Source organism: Barbatula barbatula (genome assembly GCF_947034865.1).
Source record: "Barbatula barbatula genome assembly, chromosome: 6".
Classification (NCBI taxonomy): domain Eukaryota; kingdom Metazoa; phylum Chordata; class Actinopteri; order Cypriniformes; family Nemacheilidae; genus Barbatula; species Barbatula barbatula.
In genome coordinates, this window is record NC_136765.1 from 19,513,485 (window position 1) to 19,522,779 (window position 9,295).

Sequence of the window (9,295 nt, forward strand, 5' to 3'; positions counted from 1 at the left end):
CTGTATTTCTCTGAGGATTCTGTGAGGAGCAGGTGAAAAGGAGACAGACATCGAGAGAAATGTGTTTGAGGAAATGGAGCAGAGAGCCATGAATAATGTGTATGAACGGGTGTGTGCCTGCAATGTCATACTCCATCAGAGTGTGGCCAGCACATCGTGAGTAATATCATAGAGTAGATGCTTTGAGGTATATTTATGTATGTCATACAAAAGCTTTAATGTTATGGTTCGTCGATTCAGCCTTGTTTTCCGATTCATAATAGGAGATTGACAAAAGCATTCTGAAATTATACAATCCTGATACAGTTTTGAGGTGGAAACACAAACGATTGAATTTTTTGAGAGGCATAATTTTCTTTGAATAATAAACCCTATTAGGAGAATGGGGTTCAGAATAAGAATTGGCTGACATTTTTAGGTCAACTGACTAAACATTAAAAGACCCTGCATGCCAATGGTGCTGGGTTGCATTAGTGCAGGAAATACATGCAAGTTTAAACCTTTTTAAAGTGTTTCTGATCTATTGATGCTGAAATCCCTTTTATTTAACATATTTGAAATGTTTGGTGATATACTACCACAGGCATTCAGAGAAGATGCTGGTCAGTGAAACATCTGTGACAGTCAAATCAATTACCAAAAGATTTTCCAGTTGAGTGCAGGTACAGTTCACGCCTATTTCATGTTTTAATAAATAGGAGTAAGACATTTGATATACTCCTCTGTCTGAGGATGAGACGGTCTAAATGTTTCAAACTTTTTTTTGCGGCCCACTATAAACCCTCATGGCCCTTCAATATAGATGCGGTCATGTCAACACATACAGTATACTTCCTGCCAAGGCCTAAGAAGTTAACCATGACTTAAGACATTTTGACAAATATTCACAAAAGTAAAGAACAACAGAGAACATTCTGCAGAGACCATCGTTATAACTAGTCAGTGTGCCAGCTGTTCTTCCAAAGATCATGAAGCTCTTATAGAGGGTTCACATTTAAAGCGGTAAATCGCACTATTTGCGTGTAGTTGGGCGCTTGAACATTTTGACTTTACTCGCTTCATTCGTGTGTGAAATTCACTTCACAACAGACGCAAATTTGCGTCATGGGAGGGGCTTTTGCCAGGCGGATCCAATCTCGTTGCGAAATGGCTGATATAGATTTTGTTGAGAGGGTAGATGCGCTTTATGTGCTATGGAAGGCTAAAAAACGGCGCCGTGTCCGGGTCCATCAGATCCTTCGGAGGCGCAGTCCTCCAATATTATACAGATATTGTTTCGGATTTCTACCTCTGCTCACTGTGTCAAAATCACGTCACTACTAGAGCAAAGCTCCTGATTGGTTAACGCGAATAGCAGTTAAAATTGCGCAAATCACGCGTTACGAGCGCCAAACTTCCGAAACACTAAATTGGCTCAGTGTAATTCACGCAAATTGAGTCATTCACGCTGCCTCATGCACGAGAATCGTGCCACAGAATGTCTATCACGTCTTTCCATTACTTAACATGTAAATCACTCGCGCTTAACGCTTCATTCGCTTCTGGTGTGAACGCACAGTTAGATTGTGGTAAGAACAAAAGAGCTCGTCATGGGCAATACCCTTAACCCTTACAGGACCATTATCAGATTTAATGTCTGGGTTAAGCCCATTGAAGGACTGTTCTGACCTACATGCAATCTTTGACACCGCCGTCTGGTAGATTTTGCTAAGGCACAAAGTCAAACAATCAGATCATCAGGTCACTAAACATTCTTGTTCACTTACTGCAAAGACACATTCCTGTCAAAGATATTCTGGTACTTGTGTGCTATCAAAAATAAGCAGTGTTACCAATAATGGCCTGTGGCTTGAATCACAAAGCCAGATCTGGGTTTTTACCCAGGTAAATTCATGTTTAGTTTGAGCTCACTCATACATAACATGAGTTATCGGTCTCTAGAATGTGGATTGGTTTTGAGCGGGTTTCTTCGCTACGGTAACTTAGGTTTCACAGCTAACTTGCTCCGGAGCAGGTTTTATTCTGGGTTAGAGATCGCAAACCAAAACTGGATCAATCACCTCTGAGAAAAGTGACGTATATCTGACGCAGTGAAGCCACTCCCCATGTATCTCTCGCTCCAAATTAAAAAAAGTTTACAGTGATAAGATGTAAGAGGGAAAATATTTTGCTGCTTAGTGTTTATTTGTATTTTATATTTACATTTATTGATTATAATTCAAAACACATATAATTATTGCATGAGTTGATAATTAATATTAATTAATTAATATAAAACATAGCATTTAAATTAATATAACTATATTCGTATAATTACAAACTTCAATATAGTAAAGCATTTTAAAGTAACGAAGAATACACGTTATCTTTTGATCTTATTGTAAACCTATATAAATATTTTTATTCAGTTTATTCTGCATTTATATAGTCAGTAGCTGGCTTCTTAAACTTTCACTGCAGCAGTGTTTATTCCTGCCTTGTAAAAGTGTTTCAATTCGTGACATTTTTCATAATGATCTCTTCATCTTCAACAGAAACGTGAATTGTGCTGATACTCGCGAGAAGTCACACTTTCAGAAGATACTTTCCATGTTCCATGTGATTGGCTGTTTGCCGCACAAGTCACACTTTCAGGTGCACGCTGCGTGCCTCACAAAAACTGGATCAAACCAGAGATGATAGAGAATGTTTATACCAAGTGTTGTGCTACAGCTGAGCCTGATTTAAACCAGGTTGGGTTTGACTGGTTTTGTCAACTCAAAACTTACTCTGCAACTCCAGCTTACTCTGAGTTTGTTCACCTCAATTCGTGATACAGGCCACAGACCTCTGGGAAACCTGCAGAAAAAAATAAAGGCAACTGGAGTGGACAGTATGACCTTGCTCATAAAAGAGCAACAAAGGAAAAGGAAAGCCTCACTTTAAAGCATGACCCTTAAAGTGTACTCACACACTGACATCATTCACATCTCTCGTTACTATAGATACAACAGCGAAAGCTGATTAACGCCGGATTCACACACACTCAGTGTGAAGTGTGTATGCGGTGCGTAGACCAACACGGCACAGATCCACATTGCACTATTGTGCTTCCACACATTCTATGTTTGTAGCGCGCGTCAACCCCTTACCCAATGTCTGCACTTGGGTCCTCTTGTTCATGTTCCCACACCCTTCATGACAGGTTCAGCAGTGCTATTTCTTTAAATGTATTTTTCAGTTAAATTCAGAGTATAAAATCATTTCAATTGTGATTTTTGTCATAATCGAGCAGACCTACTTCATAAAAACATTTTTCATTTTTGGGTGAACTGTCTCTTTAACGGAAACCATAATAGTCCCTGTGAACCTCCATGCTCATGAGGTGTTGGGTGAGATATTATCTGGTGAATTGGGAACCATTGTGCTGGAATAAGATTCAAAACATAGCAGGGGTTTGACTGTAATCTGAATAAACAAAGCACACGCAGGCTAAACCCTAACTTCAAACATATGGCAAACACTAATTGGAGGCGAGCATCCCTGTGCATTACTCACTCGAATAGGCAGAGCCCTTAAACCAGATGTAACACACGCAGTTTTTGCCAATTTCATATTACTCTAAACCTTTTCCACGTCAGGGCCCTTTTTGAGCATTCATGAAAACGCACTGTTGGAACTAAAATGGCTGTAACTCATGAAATCTTTGGAATAAAGACCTACGGTTGGTCTCGTTTGAAAGAAGACAATTAGTCCTAAAAAAAATCACACCAAAAAATTTCTTTTTGGAAAGGGATTTTGTTATGTTTATTATAAAATAAATAAATAAAAGGTTTAGGGTATAAAAAATAATAAAAAAGACAATTAAATTTTTTTTAAATCAGATTTCTTTTTTCCGAAGGCCAAAGTCCCAAGGGTCAACAAGTGTTGTATCAAGTTTGGTCATGATACATAAAATTTTGAGGGGTCTGTAAAGTTTTTTAGCTGCCATACCACCTAAATCCTTTTCCAACAATATAAAGTTTGTAATGATAAGATAAGAATTTACATGCACAGTATTGATGTAAATGTAGGTATTCCACGGAATGTATTTATTTTTGATACACACTCTCGTCCTTTATGCATCAATTTCATTTCCTACATACTTTATTTTATAAAAAATCATAAAGTATGTATTGTAGAGTCTCAGACCTTTCCGACAATATATAGTTTGTCATAATAAGATCAGAATTATCACAAAAATATGGAAGCAAACGTGGGTGTTCCGTATACGGAACGGTGACAAATGAAAGGACATTAACAAATCTAAGCACACTCTTCGTAAAAAAGAAACAATTTCTCTTCCTGAATAAATTATTTGAAAAAACACCGAAAAGAATTGTATTCTAGAGTCTTAGACCTTTCCAAAAATATATAGTTTGTCATGATTCGACTAGAAATTCCATGCACAATATTGAAGCAAACTCAGGTGTTCCATGTATGGAACAGTGACAGTTAACGGGTTAAATTCCTATAGAGTAGCATTGCAAACTTAGTTTGATTACATTTATAAAAGACAGATACAGCTGTACTATTATTTCTGAAAACAGGCGAGCCCTGAACGTGTGAAGGGGGGGGGGACTACAACATGAGCACACAATACATCATGGCATGATCCCGGCATAACTGTTGACTCACTTTAAATGTGTGCTGTTTAATAACAATGGGATTTAACCTGTAGGGGAAGTTGAGTAGTTTCCGGCTCATGTGAAAAAGGCTTATTACTTTCTCAGTTTAGAATATATCTTCTTATGTCTAATAGGTTTAATAGGCAGCAACAGCTCATTGCAAATACAAAAAACGGAACCTATGAGCTGTTCCATTTCAAGTTGGATGTACGTCACGAAGCTACGTGCAAGTAGTCCAATAATTTTGATACAAAATATATGGTTTAGTAAGTGACATACCACTTAAATTACGCTATTTTTAAATGCCTGAATTCCACTGATTTGATGATATGGTAAAGAGCCCTGCTTCCACTCTTGCTGGAGGGCCACTGTTCTTGGCCACTATTGATTACCAAAATAGGAAAATTTTGCTTTATACTTTTTTTGTTCTGTTAATAATCTTTTAATCTCAAAATATCTGTTTTAGCTTTAAGAGTGAAAAGCAAAGCGTTCTGGAGAACTTTCTGCTGTCATTTTTCCTACATTGGCAGTCGATGGTGGCCAAGAACTGTTTGGTTATAAGCATTCTTCCTAGTATCTTTCTCTGTGTTCATCAGAATAAAGAAATGTATATAGATTTGGAACAACTCGAGGGTGAGGTTTTTTTGTGAACGGTCCCTTAACGCCCCTTCAGAGACGCATAAGCTCGGTTTCGCCACTTGAAGTCTCCTTGCAAATTGTATGATCGAGGTTTACTCTTTTTATGAGGACATTTGCACAAACCTGTACACAAACACACCCTTTGAGGCTTGCGAAACAACTGTTGTTAACAGCTTATTTGTGTAAACAGTCTTTGCTGCCATCTTGAGGTTATACAACCAAACTGTCTAATATAAATAAATCCCTACTGACAGCAGCAACGAGAAAAATGTAAAGGTGAGCAGAAAACAATAAACAAATACTTTTTTCTCAGCACAAGCTGTATTCACACAAACACATAGAAACAACGTCCTGCCATTTCCAAAGCATATAACCAAAAATGCAATTTTGTCATCGTTTACTCACCTTCATGTCGTCGTGAACCCGAATCGGTGTTTCTTTCTTCCGTTGAGAACAAATATATTTTTTGTCACCGCAACGTCACCGTTTCTAGTCGAATCATGACAAACTTTATATTTTTGGAAAGGTCTAAGACTCTAGAATACAATTCTTTTTTTGGTGTTTTTTCAAATAATTTATTCAGGAAGAGTAATTGTTTCTTTTTTACGAAGAGTGTGCTTAGATTTGTTAATGTCCTTTCAATTGTCACCGTTCCGTATACGGAACACCCACGTTTGCTTCCATATTTTTGTGATAATTCTGATCCTAGTCTAATGCAATGAATGTGTAACATAAGGCCAAAATGTTAACCATCAACAGCGCATTAATCTTACACCTTCTCGCGCATAATTTGTGTTAAAAGTTTAACATTCAGCAACTCTGAACTTCACGCAATCGCATATCACGCATGCGCTTTGTAAGCCAATCAACGACGGCAAAAGCGCTAGGGGTCGAGCCACGAACTAGGGTGACTGTATGGACTGACCACCATCCCGCTGCGTTGTCCCACGTCATTTTCACCCCTTGTCCCGCGCGTCGCATATTGAGAACATGTCAAGCATTTTCATCATTAAGAAACGTTCTTTAACCCGAAACGCACATGAGATGCTATTTTGAGCCATTGTTTATTTAACAGTACTGTGTCAAAGCAGTCCGGTGCACACCGGTGTCCAACTACAAAGTCATTCTTTTAGTTTTCTCTTTTTGAGAAGATCTTCAAGTGTACAACATGCTGACTTCACGTCTGATGTGTACTCAAAATTTAAAGAGACAGTACACCTTAAATTGAAATCGCCATTAAAACGGTTTTATGTAATATAACATTTTATCTGTGCATTAAATATGTTGTGGTTGGAATGGACTTCATAACAAATTAATTTTACGAGTTAGAAGGTAAAAAACATATAAAAGTGTTTAATTCGTTATATCCCAGTTGCAGGCCTGGTGTCCCACAAAAACGGATTACCTGTAACACATTTGGTTTGTTGGGTGGTGGTCAACCTACCACGAACTAATATTTAAGTTTAACTCGTTTTATTTTATTTACAATATAGCATATTTATATTAAATAACTTAATATAAGTAATATTTCTGGCTGTTTGGTCAAAATGAGGGTTGCCCTGACTGAAATAACTCTGAATTGTCACTCTCATTAGCCATTTTAGAGAAATACACAGGTAAACATCAAGGCAATCATTTTTAGCGATAACAGTGAATATATTGAGCTAAAACAATATAATTTAAGCATTAGCACTATTCAATTCAATTCAATTTTTATTTATATAGCGATTTTCACAATTTGCATTGTTCCAAAGCAGCTTTACAGGGGAAAAACGAAAAACCCAAGACAGGGTAAAACACACTACATGGTGTTTTATATAATAAATCCAATTATTCTAGTAAATAATATCTAATGTCAGCATCTCCTGGTGGTTTATTTAGCATATTTTGCAATTAAGTGAATGCTTGGCTGAAAAGATGCGTTTTTAATCTAGATTTAAATTGGGCGAGTGTGTCTGATCCTCGAATAATATCAGGAAGGCTATTCCAGAGTTTAGGTGCTAAGTATGAGAAAGCTCGACCCCTTTGGTGGATTTAGGTTTTCTAGGTATTATCAAAACTCCTGCGTTTTGAGATCTTAGAGAGCGTGATGGGTTGTAGTGTGATAGAAGCTCTGTTAGGTAGATAGGGGCTAAACCCTTTAAGGCTTTATAAGTGATTAAAATAACTTTAAAGTCAATACGATACTTAATGGGTAGCCAGTGAAGGGTTGATAAAATTGGGGTTATGTGATCGTATTTTCTGGACCTGGTTAGAACTCTAGCAGCTGCGTTCTGAACTAGCTGTAGTTTGTTTATTGATGATGCAGGACAACCACTAAGTAGCGCATTACAGTAGTCAAGTCTTGAAGTCATAAATGCATGAATAAGCTTCTCCGCGTCAGCAACACACAGAATATTTCGTAACTTGGCAACATTTCTTAGGTGGAAAAAGGCTGTTTTTGTGACATTTGAGATGTGATTCCGAAATGACAGGTTGCTGTCTAATATAACGCTTTACTGTATTTGTTGGAGTAACAGTACATCCTTCAACTTGCAGTTTATAATCAGAAATATTTGGTTTGCGTGTCTTTGGTCCGATAAGTAATATTTCTTTTTTATTAGAATTTAAAAGAAGGAAATTACAGGTCATCCAATGTTGTATATCTTCAATAGCACAGACTATCGATCATTTCTATCATCTAAAAACATATTTATTACAATTCAATGAGAATATATTAATGTTAATGTCTTATGTGGAAGTAAATGTGTCCTTTTCCTGATCTCTGTAGTCAGAATTGCATATTAAAGCATACATTGACATATGGCGTCATTCTTCAAGTTTGAAGTTGTGCTGTATTCACAATCCTTTATCATCCTTTTGTCATATTGGATCAAAATCTTAAGTCTGACTGTCAGGGAACATTGGACTCCCTCACACTTCATGAGCTACACTCACAGGGGTTAAAGTACTGTTTAAAATTTCTTGTGTATTTGTACAATGCTACCTTTTAGATTTTTTTACAGAAATGTGAGGTTTCTGTTTTGTTTAAACACCTTGACTTCTAGTGTCTTTAAAACAGATGCATGAAAAAACTTGTCTATTTATGTTTCAGCAATCATCGAGAACAAATACTCTTACAGCAGCAAGTGCAGTGATGAAAGTGTCCAGCACCTAATAAAAACCTGACAAAAGCGGTATCTGTATGTAGGCTACTTGTGTCTAAATTTACACTCATTAAATATTGTCCAAAGGTGAAACCAGCCACCCAGCACACCCAAAAAGAGTTTCATTTGTGTTTAATACATTTGTATATATTGTCTGTTCATTCCTTCATTGTCACATGAGCCGGAAACTACTCAACTTCCCCTACAGGTTAAATCTCATTGTTATAAAACAGCACACATTTAAAGTGAGTCAACAGTTATGCCGGGATCATGCCATGATTTATTGTGTGCTCATGTTGTAGTCCCCCCCCCCTTCACACGTCCAGGGCTCGCCTGTTTTCAGAAATAATAGTACAGCTGTATCTGTCTTTTATAAATGTAATCAAACTAAGTTTGCAATGCTACTCTATAGGAATTTAACCCGTTAACTGTCACTGTTCCATACATGGAACACCTGAGTTTGCTTCAATATTGTGCATGGAATTTCTAGTCGAATCATGACAAACTATATATTTTTGGAAAGGTCTAAGACTCTAGAATACAATTCTTTTCGGTGTTTTTTCAAATAATTTATTCAGGAAGAGTAATTGTTTCTTTTTTACGAAGAGTGTGCTTAGATTTGTTAATGTCCTTTCAATTGTCACCGTTCCGTATACGGAACACCCACGTTTGCTTCCATATTTTTGTGATAATTCTGATCCTAGTCTAATGCAATGAATGTGTAACATAAGGCCAAAATGTTAACCATCCACAGCGCATGAATCTTACACCTTCTCGCGCATATTTGTGTTAAAAGTTTAACATTCAGCAACTCTTAACTTCACGCAATCGCATATCACGCATGCGCTTTTGTAAGCCAATCAA